The sequence below is a fragment of the Heterocephalus glaber genome, unplaced genomic scaffold (assembly GCF_053883595.1).
Source record: "Heterocephalus glaber isolate CG9 unplaced genomic scaffold, H.glaber_assembly_v1.0 deba00000122, whole genome shotgun sequence".
NCBI classification, from domain to species: domain Eukaryota; kingdom Metazoa; phylum Chordata; class Mammalia; order Rodentia; family Bathyergidae; genus Heterocephalus; species Heterocephalus glaber.
The window spans coordinates 64,561,880-64,583,240 of NW_028258138.1; the positions used below are offsets into that span (position 1 = coordinate 64,561,880).

At 34.2% G+C, this 21,361-nt stretch overlaps 1 protein-coding gene across 46 annotated transcripts in view; it reads right to left on the reverse strand.

The window, feature by feature from the left end:
* Zbtb20 (zinc finger and BTB domain containing 20) overlaps positions 1-21,361 on the reverse strand; it is an 865,938-nt gene that overhangs the window by 336,420 nt on the left and 508,157 nt on the right. For 41 of the 46 annotated variants that reach the window (XM_021263367.2, XM_087208762.1, XM_087208829.1 and 38 more), the window contains one exon: positions 14,360-14,407. The exons of the other annotated variants lie outside the window; for them this stretch is intronic. The gene's annotated coding sequence lies outside the window, so the exon portion shown is untranslated. The remainder of the gene's footprint in view (positions 1-14,359; positions 14,408-21,361) is intronic. 46 annotated transcript variants of the gene reach the window in all.

Sequence of the window (21,361 nt, forward strand, 5' to 3'; positions counted from 1 at the left end):
TGCCTTATCTCCTGGCGATAGGATCAACTCATCATGTTGATCAGCTCACAGTGCTTATTTTCTCTTTTGAACACTTACTCATTTGTACATAGCCTGTTTTAAATAATAAAGTAGATTAAAAACTCTGGCTCTGGAGTCAGACAGACATTAAGGGTTAAGCTCCGGATATTAGCAGTGCTTATGTCTTCTGTGGTTTAGTTTCCTCCTGTGTAACACATGAATGGTAATATCAATTTCTTGTACCTATTGCAAGTGTTAAATGGGATAATGCATGTTAGAGCTCATTGGGAGGTCAATGATTAAAAAACATTAGATTCATTATTACTGGTTTTTATCTTTTAACATATATGACCCCTCTCCCCAATTAAATTGTATTTCTTCTCAGAAAAATTACTAATATACATCTTTGTTGCCTTGTGTAGGGATTTCCAAATATTTAGTATATTGTAAAACTCTTAGATGTCCTAGATATCATTATAATAGCATGCATTAATTTACTTTTCAATTAACTCAATCATGTAATAGTTATATTTATTTACTTATAATAAGTAATACAATATTTTTACAAATATCTAAAATTTAGTGAGCACTTGCTATAAGCCAGTAGCTTTGCCAAGTGCACTATGGCACTATATCATGCAATTTTCCTTATAAGCTTCTAAATTAGTGGATATTAATAATCCTCACTTAACACAGGAAGATACTGAGGATTAGAGAAGTGACTCACCTGTTAATTTTGCAAAATGTGAATCCTCAGCCACAGCCCTAAATTATTGGCTAAGAAATGAATTTAAGGTAGATGTTCAGTAAATATTTGGTCTTCATGATGAATCAATTCAGTTCTTAATTAGTCCTGTTATCAGAAAGCTTGTGTTTATAACAAATTAGAGTGGCCTATCTAATGTCATTCATTCATCAATGAACTATTAAAAAGAGATTATTGTGAGCCAGGTAAGTGCCAAATCTTGGAAATTAAAAAAAAAAAAATGATGGGTCTAAAACTTTTCTATCAAAAGCAATTAAGGATTTAATGTCATTTCCTTAACTATCATTTTCTATGTCTACTCATAAAAATCAAACTTCTTTATCTCCCAGCCCACTCTTTCTTATTCTTTCTTTTAAGCCTAAGTTTCACAGTATTAAATTTATACAAATTTTCATCTATAAGAAGCTTATATGTCAAGGCAAGGAACTGTTTTAATTATATTTACTCTTCATTTTGAGTATATTTCTTTTTCATATCTGACAAAGACTTTTGAAGTGACTAAAGAAAGGCAAGCAACCTGATTTTTTTAAAAAAAATTCTTTCATGTACAATCTTTTGTCTGTAATATTCTCATAATAGCTTAGAAATTTAAAAGAGGGTTTTAGCTATTTTTGTTCTTTTCAAATTGGCAAAATTTGAGTTTTTTCTTTATGTGTTTGGATTGGCTTTAAAAATTAACAAACAAGAAAATAAGAACATATTCAACTTAAAAAAATACATTGGTGCCTTGGCATCATCAACTAATATCAGCATCACTCTGTAAACTGTCTCCATTCTTTTTTCAAAAGAGTTTTAAAATGCACACACAGATATAACACAAAGTTAAGCCAGCTACATCAAGAAGCGAAAAAACTTAAGGGCAAGAAGAGAACATGGTCCCCCATTGTAACCAACTCTCCAAGTCAGCTGTCAGATCTTGTTAATGTTTTCTTCACCTCTATACTGACTGTATGAGTGGCATTTGGTCTGTAATTTAAAAAAAATCTATTAAAGAGTTTGCAGTAAGTAATTTCGAAGTTTTCAGGTACAGTTTGCAAAAGCACTACTTTTTATGTATGGCTTTATGGTGTACTGAGTTGATAATTTCAAAAGGGAAAGATTTTTAATAAATGATACCATTTCTGAAATTCATTAATGATGGCTCAACTATGTGGAATTCTTGAAGCCCAATTCCATAAAGGAGTATTTTGTTATTTGGAGTACATAAGCATAAGAGTGTTCTTAACAGTTTAACATGATTTATCAACTCATTTAAGATACATTTGTTGTGCACCTTCAATATACTAGGCATTGAAATAGATAACCAAGATACAAAAAATGGTAAACTTGGTCTGAAAAATAGTACAGGTGTATCAGTGGGGCTAGTAAGAGAGAACAAAGATGAGATAATAGAGCTTATAATCATGAGCGGAGGGTCTGTCATGCATTGAAACAATGTACTAAGTGCTTTACATGAGTCATTTCATATCACCTCCGAAATACAAGTACTGTATTATAAACTCTGTCTCATAGGTGAGAAAACTGAGAAAACAAAAGGGTTCCTTTATTATAAAGGGCTTTCTAGTTAAATAAATGAGTTTACATCTTATTTTATTTCTACATAAAGGAAACACCAAAGAATTAGAAATCATTGTGGATTTGTATTTTAATAGAAGGGTTACTTTAGGCATTGAAAGACACAAAATATATAACTAATATTTACTGAATATTTACTACTGTCCTAACATTTTAGATGTATTTACTTAATCTTTACAAAGTTGTGCAGAGGCAAGTGCTATCATCACCATCATTTCCACTTTACAGTAGAGAAACTGAGAATGACAAACTTTCACAAAGCAACCTAGCAGTTGTGCAGCTGAACTTCACAGACTAAAGCCCACAAAGTTTAATTATTAGGTTGGAAGGTTATTTAAGTGAAATAACTTAAAGTTCCAAACACATGAAATGGAATGAAGTAGGTCTTCATTAAATGTTAGTTACTTTCTCTATTCAATTTCTCCAATTCTATAATTATATGACAATCTTTAATAATAACATTTAGTTTTAAAGTACACTAGCTTTTTAAAGACTTTACATGTAATTTAAATCAGAAAAATAGGAGAGTAAATGTGCTCTATAATAAACTGAGTCTAAAGTGATAGTGAAGATTATGTAAGGGCATAGACTGTTACTCATAGATTTAAGGGACAAAGGCAGGACACTGAAGTGTTTATAAAGTTTTAGCAAAAATAAAAAGTAAATGTTTACAGAAAAAAAGATGAGAGAGGTATATCTCCAAGTTTAAAAGTATATTATTTTTAGATGATTGTGGGTTATTTTAATTATCCTCTTAATTATCTATATAGTCTATGGTACTTATGAATGCTTCTGATCCAAAAAAATAAAAAATAAAAAGGAATATGTGGGACAGGTAGTAATCCTATTTTAGAGATGGGAAAACATCAGTAGAATTGTGTATGATTTCATCCTTCAGTTATGTAGCTTGAATAGAATCTACAGCTCTTCATTTTTAATTAGCATGTTTTCTCTGACCTTTACTTTCTATTCAGTGGTTATCATTATTAAGAAATTCAAAAGTAATGTAGGAAGGAAGCCTGTGGATATGATTTAGAGAAATGTTGATTGCAAATATTCTATCAGATTCCCTGTACAATGTCAAGCTTCTTAAATTTGTTTATTCAAAGTCCAAACCAATACTGTATGTTGCAGATGGTATTATCTAATTCTTTACTTGCTCTCTACTTTACCTCCATACATTTACCATATGAGTTTACTATAACTCTGTAGCGTATGTGTTAATGTGCCCTATACATCTCACTTGAGTTTGAGCTTGGCTAAGTGATTTACTTTGAGCAATAAAATACTAGTAGACATGAATGAAGTAAGACTTTTTTAGGGGGACAAATTCTGTAATTGTCAATAATTTATTCTCTCAGATTAAAGGTTGATAAAATTTTCTAAAAGTAAAAAGAGAAAAAATTACTTTTTCCACAAAAGAATACTGCTATGGTAACACAATATCATGTCCTTTTATGCTAATCTGGGGCCAAAATAAACTACTTGAAAGAGTAAGGGTTCTTTTTCTAGAGCATTTCTAATCCTTTATCTTCTTCAATCCAGCTTGGGACTTCAGTTCAGCAGAAACAGCCTTGTGTTGTCAAGATGATCATCTCAGTCACCATACACTAGAAATAACTATCATATACCCATGTGGTGGACACTGACATAGAAGAAAGTTTGAAGCTTTTTATCTCATTGCCATTTTATGCTGCAAGTTAATTTGTCTATCTCACGGAAGAAGAACTAGTCCCTAGTACTAATAATGGATCGAATGTGTCTCATATTTCTGTTAGAAAATAAACACCACCAAGACTTTATGATGTTGCGTTGTAGGCTGGCCTTACACAATCATAGCAATGCTCAGATGCCCACTGAATTTGACAGTATACTTCAAATGGTCCAAATTTGACCAGATAGTTCAAAATGGTCCATTATTCCTATAGTCTCATTCTGAAGCCTCCCCAATTTTGTTGTACAGGAAAGATATTTAAGTTATAATAAATTCCAAAGGATTTACCAAGGGTTTTTGGCAATTTCTTAAGTATGAACTAAAATATTACCCATTTCTCCACTTAAGAATTCATACGAGAAAGCATAGGTGTATAAATGTAACTTTATTACAGGAATAATCTTATGTTTATTTTAACTTTAAAAAGACTAAATCATATGTATATCTTTCACAATTTTATTAGTAACAAATTGAAGTACATTTCACATTTGAGGGCAACATACAGAACAATATTACTTATCATTGGCAAAAACGTTATCGGTGTACACTGCATTTATTCCCACATTTAACAAACATAAATTGAGTGCCCACTACGTGCCAGGACAGTGCTCAGGAAACTACAGGGGAATAAAATAGTCTTTTTCTCCCAATGATATAATCTATTCAGGTGAACAATTAGGCTTCTATCTAGTTTTAGGAGCCAGGCTCTGAGTGAACAATAATTCACTGAGGGCAGTAAATAGAGGAGAAGGTACTGTGAATTAACTAATACAAAACAACTAATCATCCTGAGGCCTTGGCTCATTCTGGCAATCCTCCAAAGAACAGTCTGAGACAAAGACTTGGATGCAGGTAATAATTTGGAAAGAGATCTCAAAAGGTAGAGGTGCATGAGCAGGGAGACTGAGCCACAGAAGAAGAAATGCTTTAATAAAGATGTGTCAATGAGGCCATCAGCATAGCAACAGAATATCTGAGACTTTTACATAAAACCTCAGAGGTATCCAATTGAAATTCTCCACTTTTCCAAGTTCCCCACCCACGCTGGTTGAGCTCCCCTAAAAACTGAGATGGATCCTGGGATGTGAATAAAAGCATAGTTTAGTTGGGAGTTTCACAGAGAAATTAGAAATGTTGCTGAAATCAGAAGCGTACCAAGGGACTCTGCCAGGAGTGCCAGATACACAGCTAAAGTAACCTATGAAGACTTATCAGGGGCGTAACAGACTGTGCTCTCTGGTCTTGCAACCTCTAATGGATTACCTGAGGAAAGTGGAACTGTCATAACTACTCAGTTATACCCCAAAGTATCTCTGACTTCTTCAAGCAGACAAATTTTAGAAGAGATGATCCTGATACTGGTTAATGAAGAAATAGAATTCTTATGAAAATCCTGACAGTCATTCACCAATTACTATCCTCCAGAAGTCCAATATATATTAATCTTCCTGTGTTTCTGGGAAGAAATTTGAACTACTTTAGTAAGCTTCTCCAAAAAAGGTGATGTATTTTCGAGTCATTGTTCCATGACTGAGCCTATTGAAAATTTTCCTGACATTTTGAATTCATTGCAGTAAGCTTTTTAGTTTGTATTTGTGTGTGCATACCTGTGGGTGTGTTTATTAAGCTATAGAACAAATTTAAAAAGTTTAAAGGCTGTGCCTAAATATATTAAGCTTGAAGGCTTTCAACATAAATTAGTTGATATTATGAAAAGTTATTAAGACTTTCAAGCTTCTATACACAATTCATCACTGCCAAAGATACCTTCTTTAGATAACCCTGCCCAAGTAGCTCCTGTGGTGCTATAAGGAGGAACCTGAGTTTATTTTGCATCACTAAGCAGGAGAGGAGTTTTCTGCAGAAATATCAGTTTGGAGTATCAGAGCAGCAGGTTAAACATTAGATACATTTATAGTAACAGGAGAAGAGTTGATAAATCTCCCATTCCTCTACTATAATGTAAAAAAGAAAGGACTGCATTCTTAATCCCTAAAAATGTGGTGGCAGCAGTGGTGTGTATAATGGTGGGCAGCAGTACCTATCTGGAAAAGGTGGGTAAGCCTTAAAAACTAAATAAATTTTTAAAAAAAGAGCTCAAGGGACCACTTAGGTTCTATCAATGACTCCCATCCTGAGATATCAAACTCAGATGCAGTGAAACCAAACATAAATATTTACAAAGCCCTTTCCATTTTATATCCTGCTTCCCTCTTCTTTTAGGCTCTTTCTTCCTTTTTCCCTTGATTACCTTACTTCACTCTTTTCCGGTTTGCTCTCATTTCCAATCCATACCCTCCCCAACCCTGTTCCCATCAGTCAGACCAAAATCTGTTCATCCAGCAACAGGCTTCAGTGATGCAAAAGAAAGGGCTCCAAACAAAGGCCTCATCCAAGACAAGGCCCTCTGGAGGACTGTGAATGAAGACTGGGGTAAAGCCTGCAGACTGAGAACACTCACCACTCTGGAGGCTCTCAGCCCTGTGAACGATTAGGGTTCAGCAGGCTTGATAGTTGTATCAAGCCTAGTGATTTCAGAGCTTTCATGGGCTGACAAGGACTTGCTAATTTCAAACTTTCTAACCAATTACAATCACAAAGAACTCAGGACAATAATCAGTGAGCAAAATGAAACTGCTGGAGTGAAGCAGCCCTCTGAAGGTTTCACTCTTGTGGCTCTGCCACGCAGCATGCAGCTGGGACTTTGCTTCAATAAGTAAATAAAAATGTATTATAAAACACAAACACACACAATGCACAATCCCACTTGCTGTCTTGTTCCCAGTAGTGGGGTATGTAGGAACCTTGTCTTGCATTCAGCCCCTTAATTTCTGACGGTGTTAATTAAAAACTTTTGATGATCATTTGAATGGAAAATACCTCAGACAGTGTTTCCTTTATTGAAACACCAAGTTCCAAGTCTTGGATTATTAGGTTAAAGTCTGTCATCAGTGAGCTCAACATAAATGCTTTTCAAGCCATCTGCTTTGACGAATAGTAATACTAATAATAAGGAAATGAAAAGGAAGAGGAGAAACTGTTTAAATTGAAAACTCCTCTATTTTAGTCTCTGTTTTTAAGGACTAAATTAAAAATCCAGGTTCCCAAATGTAGAACATATGATTTCTTTTAAAATCTTTTTTCAAACCCTTACAGAACATTCAAATCACTCAACATTCCAAGATCTGAATTTTTTATATTTTAAAATGGGGAAAGCTGCTTAAAATAAGTGAATCAGCTGCTAAGTGATTCCTCTCTGTCTTTCCTCTACTTCATTTCAAAAGGCTGAAAAAATGCTTAAACTGGTATATGCAATTGATATGTGTGGCTTAAGAAGCTTAATAAAATTACTGAGGACTCAGACTTTCTATTTAAAAATAAGCTAGGATGGAGTAATAGAAACCCTGAGTGGTGAGTATGCATCCCTCATGATATGTGGGACATGTTTCCAAATGTTTAATCCACTAAACAAGGTAAGGAGTGCAAACCAGTTATTCAGATTTCTCTTTCCTCCTGGAAATCCAAGGAAGGAATTTCCAGGGAAATTCAGAGAGCAATGCAAGAGGTCAGTGTAAGAGATGTTAGGCAGGAAATGAGCAAATAAAACATCTATCTCTTCTATCCAATGCTTTGTGAAGTATTAAGCAAACAAAGGAAACATTTTAATTAGTTTTTAAGACTCATCTCCAATTTTATTATTTATTCATTCTTTATGTATGGGTTAGGGCCTGAATCCTTGGGTAGCTTTTCTTTCCCTCAGTACCTGGGATCGAACTCAGGACCTTGCACTTCTGAGGCACCACTGAGCTAAATCCCCAGCCCCTTGGATATCCATTTTGAGAGGCCTCAAAATATAGTCTCACAGATATTCTTTTCTCTTTTGTGTTTTAATATATCTAGCTTTATCTTTTTTCATTTCTCAACCTATTCACATTTGTCTGCTACATTCTCTGAATCCCTGAAAGACCACAAGACTTTCTTTTCCTCTTTTTTGTTTCCTGAAGGTCTTCATCACTCTTATTCTTGTTCTGTTCCACATATCTCTTCAAAGGATCAAGTTCTTCAGAAAGGCTGGCTATTTTGGCAAGTCTCCTTTTCTTCCCTGCCTAAACACAGGCTGGACTGATCTCACCCTCTAGAAACAGCTTGAGAACTGGCTTCTAAACCTGACGTGAAATGATAGCGATCTTTCAACAACAGCAATATCAGAAATGACAACAGAAAATCCACACTGTAAAGCATATGAGAATAGGAAAAGTACTAGAACTGAAACTCTATAAGGGAAATAGTTCTGAATAAACCACAAAGAGGAATCTATTTGTTCACAATATTTATGAATCTTCCCCCAGGGCAAACTGTTAGTTGATACTGCCTAAAGGACTAGTAAATATAAATTAACTAACAGATACGCAGCATATGAATGCATTTAAAGATGATTTCCAGCTGAATTTTTTTCCTAGAGACTAAGTTTTTGTTAAACTTAATCCTTACTCTTTTCCTTCTCCAGCAGTAGAAACATCTGGTCGGTTTTAGATTCCCCCTGGATTTCCAACTTCAAAGGGAATTATAAAGAATAATAAATTCATGTACCAGCACTTAAAAAATTGGAGCAGCAGGAGAGAATGGTAAAATTGTCCTGATGTGACTGCTGCTGACAGGCACCACTGGCAGAACTAAGAGAAAAGACAATGACAAGGTCACTGGTTGACAACCAGAGATCTTGCAAAGGACCAAATCTTTGGCTACATACAAATATGCACAGGACCCTTTGAATCCATCAGAAAATTTCTCCTTGCTTGAACAACAACAGCAAAATAACATAAAAAGAATTAGGTGGAAAGAAAAAAATCACATTAACCTAACAAAAAGTTTGGTGAAATAATAATTTAAAAAATCAATAGAAGTTTATTGTAATAATCACCTGAAAAATTCTAAAAATTCACTTAGCATTTAGGTTTTTATTTGTGTAAATTCTTATTCTAGGAAGACCTGGACAGACCATCCCAGAAGTAATACAGGCTCCTAAGAAGTGCATAAGGTCCATTGTGTCTTGGTAAAAGCTTGGCCCTTGGAGGGCCTCCAAAAAGTTTCTGTTTCTTCCTTGCTCTAGATCCTTATGATTAAAAGATGACCAGAAATCAAAGATTTGATGAGTGGAAAAACAAGGTTTGAACAAACTGTTGACATTTGTAACTGTGTTTGACATCACTTTATATAACTGGATTTATTTTTCTCCTCTATCATTTTCTTAGCAAAACCGAAACATACTTCCTAGGGAGCAGGTCTTGATGTAATCAAATGTGAGAAAATGGGAACAGCTAGAGAAAGTACAATTTTGCCATTGTAATTACCTCTTATAAACAGCTTTTCCTCTTTCCTGTTTTATGTACAATGTATACAACAACAACAACAATAAAAGTAAACAAAGACATGATTATCCAATTGACTTGTTTGTGGACAAAGAAAGAAAAATGGTTAAGGGCTAAAATGTCTTTAAATAATTAATTACAAGAGTCTTTAAACCTCGTATTCAGAGGATACAGATCTCTACACCACAAATATATTAGATTGGCTTACAGAAAGGTCATCAAATACCCAGAAAGCAAATCACTTCTGACCAAAAAATGTACATCAACAGCCAATCGGGAATGTTTTCATACTGGATGACAGAATATACAGAGCCGGGTCTCTATGGAGCCTACCACGGTTTCCTATGAAAGAGTTCCCAAAGAGAAGGCTATATTCTGCATAAAGCAGACCCTAGTTAAGATTTTTAAAAAATGAACATTTTTTTTTCTCAGTACTTTCAGGTAAAAGTACTGAGCTGGCTACAGAATCATAACCCTTAAACATCTGCCACGAGAGGGGTGTGCATCCTTATCTCACCACTCCTAGTGAAACAGAGTCACCAGAGTTTTATTCAGTGTGGAAATGACCTAATTTTTAACCTCATGGTATCTGTGCATGACAGTGTGTTTCATGTCCAATAAAGTATCCAGATAATAGGATAGTTTTGTGATACAGGGATGGAATGATCTGAAGAAAACTTTTTTTTTTTTTCTTTTGTTACTATCAGCAAAGTTAGGCATATGCTAAGGATGAAAATCCTGAATTCATGAAAAAGATTGCAAAGGATTCCCTGCCCTAAATAAGGAGAATCATTCAATTACAATTCTTAACTATGAGGAAACAAGTGGTAAACATGATATATTGCTTTATTATAAGATATGCTGTTCTGAAGCTTGGGGATGCATAAGGTCACAAATGTGACAACACCTGAATAAGTACTGAGACTCAAATAAGCAAAGTATAAGGAAATGGGTATATGCACACACATCAAGAAGAAAATACTATCATTAATAATTATTATTACTATTACAGATATTATAATTATGAAGTTTGATGGTTCACTGGGGTATAGTGTACAATACATGAGGTAGAAAAATTCATGGGTAAGCCTAATGCCCTTTAGAAGGCAGTTTGTAGTCTAGGTTTATATGACATGAGGAACAAAACATAATACAACACATAACAAAATGATGCAGAAAGAATGGAATAAAACATGCTTTTATTTTACCTGTTGTGTTTTTAATATCAATCTTAAAGTAATGATGAAAAGGATAGTGTTTTTCAATGTGAATATTTTGGAATACGGTAAAATATCCTTGGCACTTCAAAATAGTATAATGGCTAGTTCCTATGTATCTTCACAAAACTTGCCTGAATGCCAAGTCATTAGATGCATTTCCGACCTTTTGCTGATATTTTAATGATGGTGATGCCTTGTCAGGGTAGAAGAGAGAAAGTAATGATCAAAAGACAAGGGAAAAAAGGGAAAAAACCCCCCAAGAATTTGTATTGTTTACACCATCCAGTCCAGCAAATTTTACAGATGCTCTCTGTTTGCTTGTGATAGTTTATTGCTTATGTCATTGCTTTCTTTTTTCCTCATGTGCTTTTCTCTACTGTCTTTGGCTGAAAATATTTTCTATGTGCCCATACTGTAAACTATCATATTTTTCTAGAGATTTAGTGTGGTAGAGAAGCTCTTTTTTGCTTCCCCAAGGGTTAGGCACATCAATATTCTAGCTACTCACTTTCGAGGCCAATGCAAACTGTGCTTCTAAGATTAAATATAACAGAGTAACACATAAATTCAGTTTATACTGAGGAAGAATGTTACTTAGTTATTTATATCCTGAGTTTCTGATGAGTGTAATACACCTGTTGGATAGCACATTGCTACTTAACAATCACTGACCTATAATTCAAAGACAGAACAAAACCCTAACATAGCTTCTCTATAATATGCACAGAGCATTTATGATCCGTGGAGCTCTTCTTGTGGAGAACCTGATCTAGCTAGGGAAGGATGGCTTATAAAGTGTTCTTCGAACGTTCTTAGAACAGACTAGAAAAATACATACAGATATTGTTCTGCAACACACCAACTCCTACCTCTCATAGTGTTTTTTAAAATATGTCTCAAACTACTGTTATACAATTTCTTCTTCTACACACTTCTTAAGAGTCCCATATATCCATCAAATGCTTTCCATTTTTGTCAATAAACCTTACAACTATAAAATTTTGAATACAGTGTTATGTTTGGCTAAAGTAGGTTTTCTCTATCTAGTACGGGATGGCTGCAGCTAGTCTAGAGTTTTAAGTAGTCAGAGGGCTACCTTAATTTTTTTGTTTAAAGATAAAGAATCTTACCTAGCAGATGCGTATGTCCAATAATGAGTATAATTAATGCTGTATGGGTCTGTTATACAAATCATCACCCCACATTTAAGTCAAGTAAAAATGTGCCAAAAAAAGAGTTTTCTCCAAAAATATAGCCAAGTCTATGAAATATCTCTCTGGTTAACTAAACCGCCTTTTGGCTTCTAGATGTACCTTAGAATATTACGAAACACACCACAGAGAATTTATAAGCAATTATTACATACTAGAAAATATGATGTCAAGATAATAAAGAAATATTGTTATATATGAAAATTAGATAATTTTTCTGAGTGGTTTAACTCTAACATGTAAAAATCTCCTGGTGAGCCTGAAATATTTATGAATTAAAAGCTGCATTGTTTGTGGTTTGTTTCAAAACAACATGGCAGTATAGCAGGAAACTGATAGGCCATGAATTAATTATTTTACAAGTTAGATGATGGGTACATTGCAGTCATTGTATTAATCTGTATTACATTCATGTATTTGAATTTTTTAATAAAATAAAATACATACTGATTTGAATTTTCATTCATTTATTCATTGTTTATGGATTGATTCACTTATAGTTTCTATGTAAGGAATTGTCCACATGTAAAGTAAAATGGAAATAATAATAATAATGCTCTTTTTGCACATTTAGGTTAAACGAGCTACTCTTCAGGAATAGTAATATTTATTTAAAAGGTCTATGTAATTATGCATAAAATTCTTAGATTAAATTCTGAAAGTAGGACACAAAATTATATAGAAAGTATGATTACAGCACATTTACAGATATATCCTCAGGGGAAACAAGAAAAAGAAAATATACCAAATGGTTATTAATGATTGGATTTAAATAAGGAAATAATTATTTTAATTTTTCTTCACTTTACACCTATGCATTTTTCCAAATTATTTTTATTGAATATGCATCATTTTAAAATTAAATAAATATTTATTCATTAATAGAAAAGATACATGCTTCTTTACCAAGGAGCTTTGCATTTACTAAAACGAGAAACTGCAAACACACAGCATTTCCTTAATAGTTTAAATCTTTGTACCTAGAAGTGAAATACACCCAGAGGAAAAGAAATGTCAATACAGATTTTATCTGATCATATAAACATAAAGAGCTTTCTGTGCTGTGCGTTGGATAGAAATAAGGGAGGAACTGGCTTCTTTGAAAGCCAACAAGAGTGTGAAATTCGGGCCCTTTTGTGATGAGATCATTTTGTGATGAATGCAAAGGGAGTGACAAATTAAAGTTACCAAAAAGCCTGTCCCTGGAGCTCCTGAGGCTAACACTGTCTTGAGTTTCTTTTTTGAGCAACAAAACAAATAAAAGCATTAGAATGGGAAGGCAGAGGGAGTTACAGTCCTAAAGTCTGTGGCCTTCAGTACTAAGATGGATATGCTCAAAGAGACAGAGATAAATGATCAACAGAATTAGAAACAACATAGCGACAACTACGGATTATATGCAATGGGTATGGAAAGTCTCTGTTAGAAAGCTATCTTTATTAACCCAAGAGATGGTTTTCCTCATTTTATGCACATTCATATAAAGTGAAGTCAAGGTATAACTTTTAAAGGTTTGGCTGAATATGATGTTCATGACTAAATAGGCCTGGAGTCGGGCAGGGCATAGTCAGATGCCAGGCAAGTTACCTTTTCCTTTCTCCTCCCCCTTGTGGGTATTTGCCCGTGCATTTCAGTGCAGGCCAACCTGTATCAAACTCAGCTCTTTAGAGCTCTGCCTGACTCAATAATGCACTACCAATTTATCCTCAGTCCTGACCTGTGCTCTGCTCCCAGCCAGTGAAATATCAATGATTCTAGGAGGCCAGAGTGCCAACCATTTGAAATTTTATAAATTTTCATTAAAAGACATAGAGACAAAAACTTCAAATTTATGCTGACTTACAGCTCTGGTTTTGGTCCTCTTACTTAATTTGAAAAGATGGGAGTGGCCTTATTCATATTCCTTAAAGGTGCTTTTCTTTTCCATTTTGTTATATGCAAGAGTAATCATGTCTGCTTTTAAGATTAAGCAAAGTGAGTCAATTGCATTTCAAATTTTTTAGAATATTATAGAATATAAATGGGTAGTTCAAAGTATCACAAAACATGTTGGAAGGTTTTGTGTGTGTTTAATGCCAAACATTCAATGTTCCATAGAGGAAATATTAGTGCCCTCCTTCACTTTATCAACCGTTTTTGCACTCTGGAGTTGACTTTGGAAAAAGAAAAAAGATCTCTAGAGAGACTTCCAAACAAGTCCCTGAGCACTTACAACACCCTGTGTTACAAACTCATTTGAAAATGTTTGTCAATATCTATGACAGTGGGTCTTGGGATCATGTTTCTTATCCTTTTAACTGATGGTATTTCAAATGAACAACCAGATATGAAAGATCTACCTTTTACCAGTGTCAAAATACATTCAGTTCAAATTTAGTACTTGAGGTTGTAGACTCACCACAGCCCTTTGGCTTAAAGTTTTTATGAAGATAATAGAAATATATTCGTTTTCTTTATATCTCAATATTTTGTACTGTCATTTAGAGATAATGGAAGTTACTTACCAGCCAGAAATGTTGTGAGGAATATCAAGTTAGTGATGGTGAAACATTCTGAAATTTAAAAATAATATTGTAAGTGCTAGGTATTTAATAAATATATGACAATCTGGTAATCACAGAAAAAATCCATTTGTAACTTTGGGAAACTGACTCAGTGATACTGTATAGAAAGTAAAAAAGTGCTTCCCCTTTATGAATGAAAATATAACCATTCACTGAAAAAGTGGTGTTTGTAACTGCCTACATGATTGACTTGAGGGTCTCCAACCAGTTGCAACTATTTACGAAGGACTTGCTGTCCATTTCTGCAATTCACTGTAACTTGTATTAAGCAAGTTATCTTTTACGGTCAATTATCCATGGTCTGTTTAAAAAAAATAAATCAAACTATTGTAAACCATTAGGATTTGTAGCTCCACTTGAACTTTACTGTGCTTTTAATGAAACATTTTGTAGATAAAAACAAACTGGTTTCTCCTTGTTTTGGATTCTTTGTTACTTGTGTTCTGAATATAAATATTGTGGCAATGGTGGGGAAACAAGCTATGGATTATTTACCTCTGGTTTCATGAGTTGTGAGTTGCTGGACTTACCCTCCTTAGTGCGTATAAATAAATACATAATATTATATTGCAAGTCTGGTAAGATAAATGCAAGGAATGAACTGAAACCTTTTAAAATGGAAACATTCATGCTAAGTTACAGGACAACAAAATAAATCCCAAATTAACATTTAAAAAAGCTTTTAACTGTAGAGCAAGGAAGTCCCCAAATATTACATAATCAGTACTTTCAAAACTGCTTCCCTGCCAGGCATGGTGACACATGCCTGTAATCCTAGCACTTGGATGGCTAAAGCAGGAGCATTGCCATGAGTTTGAGGCCAGCCTAGACTACATAGTGAGTTCAAGGCCAGCCTGAACTACATAGTGAGACCATCTCAAAAACAAAACAAAACAAAACACCAAAGAATAAACGAACAAAAAAATCAACTGCTCCCCTAACAAACAGCAACCTATTAATCATACCACAAATGTCTGTTTCTTTTCAATACCTTTAAAATTTAGAAGACACAGGTGGTTTTCCCAGAGATCATCTCTAACACCTAATAATACCACACAATGAAAGCTTTGAAAGTGTCCAGCATGCTTAGGTTAAGTCAAAGGTGATTTAGAAAAACCAGGAATTTGTGTAGCTAAAAGTTATGTAAGTGAATCATTTCTTAGAAAATTTTTGTACAGTTACATACTCGGAACTATATAAATAAAAGAAGTCTAAAAATAATTGGCCAGAGGAATTAAGAAAAGTCAAGGTTCAAAAGACCCTGGAGCACAGTACAAGAGGAGTGTATTTTATGAGAACCAGAACCTTAAATATCTATCACATTTGCACATCAAATTTAATGAGGATCACAAAGGTAGCTTGCTAAAAGTTATGCTTTTTAAATAAGCCAATAGTCTATGTAGCAATGACCACTGAAAAGGACATATAGGAAAAATGTAAAATTACTTTTTGAAATCTGCTACTCTTAGAAAGACAGAAATGGAATAATAAGGACTTTCTCATTAGATGAGATGATATACCCACTGTTAGAATCTGAAGAGCTCTCATCCAGTATTTCCTACCCTTTTATTACTCTTATAACTTCTTACCTGCTCTGAGGGAATAGCCATAACAGGTCTCTCATCAGCTCACGGAAATACGGAAAACATTTATAAAGTTGCTACCATGTGCCATGTACAACTGAAGTGACGCTGCTTGAAAATGTTAAGTCAATGCCTGAGGTTGTGGTTATAACACTGGACAATATCTATCATTACTGCCAATAGCAACAAGAAGAGAAACAAGGTTGAATGAGTTGCGATAGATTATAAAAAATTGGAAAGTGGTTAAAACTCTTGCTAGCGTTTGCATGCTCCTGGAATAGAAAGCTCAGGTTTGCCAGTCCTTCCTAAATCTGGATCCTGAATTAGAAAAGACAAACTATAAGTAGCCTATAAGTTCCCAGAACTGTGGTTGCAACAGAAAATGAGGGATGAAGACTTGGTTGGCCCACACTGGACTTTTTGAAAAGTTAATTCTGCCCTAGTGTGTTTCAGAGAGCCTGAATTCCCACCAAGATGGAAATGGAAGCTATTCTGACAATGGGCAGAAGGGAATCAAGTTCAGACTTTTTCCTCTACTTCTTTTATAACCAGATACCGCTGGTCTTTGCTAACCAAGAAAATACTGGTCTTCCTCCTTATTAGGAGTCTAAGTTTCTTTTTAAAAAAATAAAATCCAGGCAGTGGATTTGAATATCAGGGTTCTTGAATAACTTCCTGTATACAGAACTATGTATATAAAATAAAGCTTTGGTTAAGGATTATCAATCAAGTTAAGGTTACATTATAAAGGGCTGGGGATTTAGCTCAGTGGTTGCGGCGCCTGCCTTGCAAGCTCAAGGTCCCAAGTTTGATCCCTGGTACCAAAAAAAAAAAAATTACATTATAAAGAATGCACTTATATTTTGCTGAAACAGAAAATATTTATAAATATTTATAAAGCTGCTACTATGTGTGAGGCACATTAAAGGGATTCTATCTGAAAAAGTAAGTTAGTGTTTGAGGTTCTTGCAACATTAGAAAACACCTACTCTACTGCCAATAGCAACAAGAAGAGAAAGGAGATTCAATTTTTTAATAATTAGATACCAGTATTCAAAATTGTATCTTGAAATCCAAAATTAGCTTTAATAGATGTAGAAGGACATTTAAAAATATGTGTGAATATGATTTTGTGATTAAACACTACAGTATTTTAAACCTATTTTTATACAAACAGATCTCTGAGCTATAGATTTTTTAAGGAAAAAAGATGAAAGAAAATGTATTCATAAAACATTTTTGAAGTGCAACATTAGGTTATTTATTTGAGCTCATTCTGTTTTGCTGGTGTGGGAATTCACTGCTATGAACTTTCCTTTTAGGACTGCTTTCACTGGGTCCCCTAGGTTCTGATATGTCATACTGGCATTATCGCTTTATTGTAAAACTGTCTAATTTCTTCTTTAACTTCATCTGTGACCCATTGATTATTCAAGAGAATATTGTTTAATTTCCATGTGCTTGCATAATTTGTGTGGTTTCTTTTGCTATTGATTTCTAGTTTCATTGCACTACGATATGATAATATGCATGAGATAATTTTGATTCTTTTGTATTTACTTAAGCATATTTTGTGGGCTAGTATGTGGTCTATTTTGCACTTGATCTTAGCCAAAAGGCCGAGAAGCGATATATGTGGTCTATTTTGGAGACAGTCCCATGTGCTGCTGAGAAGAATGTGTAGTCTGTTGTTGGACAGAACACTTGGTAGGTATCTACAGTGGTACCTCAGTTCACAAACTTAATTTTTTACATCATTCTGGTCGCAAACTGAGTCAAGTTTCTCCATAAAGACAACATTGAACCTAACCATTGAATTTGATTTGATTCATTTCCAAGACTTATGGAAAGATTTAAGTTCCTGAACCGAGGTACCACTGTATTAAGATCATTTGTCCGAAGGCTTGGTTAAACTCTGATATTTCTTTGTTGGTTTTTTTGTCTGGTTGATCTGTCCATTTGTGACAGTGGGATATTGAGGTCCCCATTACTACTGTATTGGCGTTTATCTGATTTTTCATGTCCATTACTGTTTGTTTTATGAAGTTGGCTATGCTGGTATTTGGTGTGTACATCTTTATTATTGTTAACTTTTCCTGTTAAATCATTTCCTTCAACAATATGTGTAGCCTTCTTTGTCTCTTTGGATCAGTCTTAGCTTGAAATCCACTTTCTGAAATTAGGGTAGCAACTCCTGTTTTTTTCTGAGTTCCAATTGAATGGAATATTTTCCATTTTTTGATTTTTAATCTGTATCTTTTTGAATTAAATGTGCTTTTTGTACATTGCATATTGTTGGATTTTGATTCTTGATCCATTTTGCCAATCTGTGTCTTTTGATTAGGGAATTGAGACCATTCACCCTGAGAGTTATTACTGAGAGGTACTGACTTATTTCTGTCATTGCATTATTTTCCTGTTGCTGATTTCACCACCACCCTGCTTCTGCTTAGCTGCTCATCATGCAAGGTATATTCATTCTTTTTGACTTATTGACATTGTTGGCCCTTTGTCTTTTTCTAGGATATCCTTGAGAGTTTTTGTACTGCTTGTGTAGTGGTCATGAATTTCTTGACCTTATTTCTCCATCAATTTTAAAGGAAAAATTTTCAGAATACATAAGTCAGGTTAAAAAGTTATTATCTTTTAGGGCTTGAAACACTTCACTCAAAGCTCTCCTGGCCTTTATATCTGCTGCGACTCTAATGGTTTTACCTTTGTATGTGATTTATTGCCTTTCTCTAACAGATTTTAAGATTTCATTCCTGTGATGGACTTCTGGAATTCTTGAGGTACAGAGATGTTCTCTTTTGGTCATGACTATTTGGTGTTCTACATGTCTCCCTTCTCTGTATTAGTTATTTGTTTCCCTCTATTTGGTAAATTTTCTGCCATTATTTCAGTGAAAAGGTTTTTCATGCCATTTGGCTTATCTTCTGATTTTCCACTTATATCAATTCTCAGATTAGTTTCTTTGCCTCATTTAGCAGTTGTTGGATCAAGTTTTCATTTTCTCTTGCTATTTTCAAGGATCTAGAAAAACAGGAACAATCCAAACCCAAAGCTACTATGTGGAAGGAAATTTTAAAGATACACTTGAAGTGCAAAAGCTGAACCAAGAAGATATAAAAATCCTGAATAAACCATTACCAGCCAGTGAAACTGAATAAGTACTAAAAAACAAACAAACTACCAACTATGAAAAGTCCAGATCCTGATGGATTCACTGCCAAATTCTACAAAAACTTTAGATAAGATCTAACTGCAGTACTGCTCACACTCTTTAATGAAATAAAAAAGGAAACAATACTCTCAAAGTCATTCCTGGAAACAAGCATTACCCTGATTCCAAAACCAGAGAAAGACCCAACCAAAAAAGAGAACTATAGGCAAATCTCTTTAATGAACACAGATGCAAAATCCTCAATAAGATAGTGGTAAATAGAATGCACAAAATCATAAAAAGATCACACATTACGACCAACAACCAAGTAGGATTCATTTCACGGATGCAGGAATGGTTCAACATACATGAATCAATGAATGCAATACACAACATAAACAGAAGCAAGAACTAAAATCACACCATCACCTCAGTAGGTACAGAAAAAGGACTTGACAAAATCTAATATTCATTCATGATAAAAACACTGAAGAAAATAGGAATAGAAAGTCTTTATCTCAACCTCATAAAAAGCCATCCAACTGCCAACATCATACTAAATTGAGAGAAGCGGAAAGCTTTTCCTCTAAAATCAGGAATAAGTCAAGGATGTCTGCTATCACCACTTCTGTTTGATATAGTTCTTGAAACATTAGCTAGAGTAATAGGACGAGAGAAAGAAATTAAAAGGATATGGATAGGAAGAAGAAGTTAAATTATTATTGTTTCTTGATGATATGATTCTCTATACAGAAGGGCCCAAACCTCCATCAAAAGACTCCTAGAAGTAATATCTAAATTTAGCAGTATAGCAGGATACAGACACAACACTTAAAAATCTATAGCATTCCGGTACAATAATAAGAAACTTACTGAGAGGGAAATTAGGAAAACAGTACCATTCACAATAGCATCAAGATAAATGAAATACTTAGAAATTAACCAAACCAAGAAAGTGAAAGACCTCTACAATGAAAACTACAGTACTCTGCAAAGGAGATTGAAGAAGATATCAGAAAAATGGAAAGATAATGCCAGTCAAAATACCAATAACATTCCTTACAGATCTGGAGAAAGAAATCTGAAAACTTTTATGGAACAAGAAAAGATTTAAAATAGTAAAAGCAATTTTACGCAACAAGGGCAAGGAAAGGGGCATCATAATCTTGGACTTCAAGTTATACTACAAAGCTACAATGATAAAAACAATACAGTAATGGCAAAAATAACAAAACAAAACCAGACTCATGGATCAATGGAACAGAATCGAAGATATAGAAAACAACTTCAGGCACACGCAGATATGTTATTTTTTGCAAAAAGGCCAAATATCTTTGCTGGAGGACAGATAGCCTCTTTAACAAACGATGCTGGGAAAACTGGCTATCCTCATGCTGAAGGTTCAACCTAGACCCATATCTCTCACCTCTCACCATGCACTAAACTAAAATAAAAATGGATCAAAGATCTAAACATTAGAACAGAAACAATCCTCTGCAAGCAAAATAGATAAAACTCTTAAAGATGTAAGTGTAGGCAAGGACTTTTGAACAAAACCTCAGTTGCACAAGAAATAATACAAAGAATCAATAAATGGGATCACATCAAATTAAAAAGCTTCTGCATAGCAAACAAAATTACAAATAGAGTGAAAAGACAACCTACAGAATGGAAAAACATTTTTGCCAGCTACTCCTCAGACAAAGGACTAATATCTAGACTATACAAAGAACACAAAAAATTAGGCCCCCCAAATTTAAAGACCCAATTAAAAAATGGGCATCTGAAATGAACACTTCTCAGATGAAGAAATACAAATGGCCAATAAATAGGTGAAAAAATGTTCAACATCGCTGGTCATTCAAGAAATGGAAATTAAAGCAACGCTGAGATTCCATTTCACTCCAGAAAGAATGGCTATCATCAAGAAATCAACCAATAATGAATGCTGGTGAGGCTGTGGGGAGAAAAGAACCCTTCTCCATTGTTGGGGGAACTGTGAATTTATACAATCACTATGGAAACCAATATGGAGAATCCTCAGAAAACTCAAAGTAGAAATTCTATTTGACCCAACTATTCCCCTTCTAAAAAAGTTAAAGACATCATACCGTAGTGATGTATGAATACTCATGTTTATAGCAGCACAATTCATAATAGCTAAATCTTGGAAACAGCCTATATGTCTAGCAACAG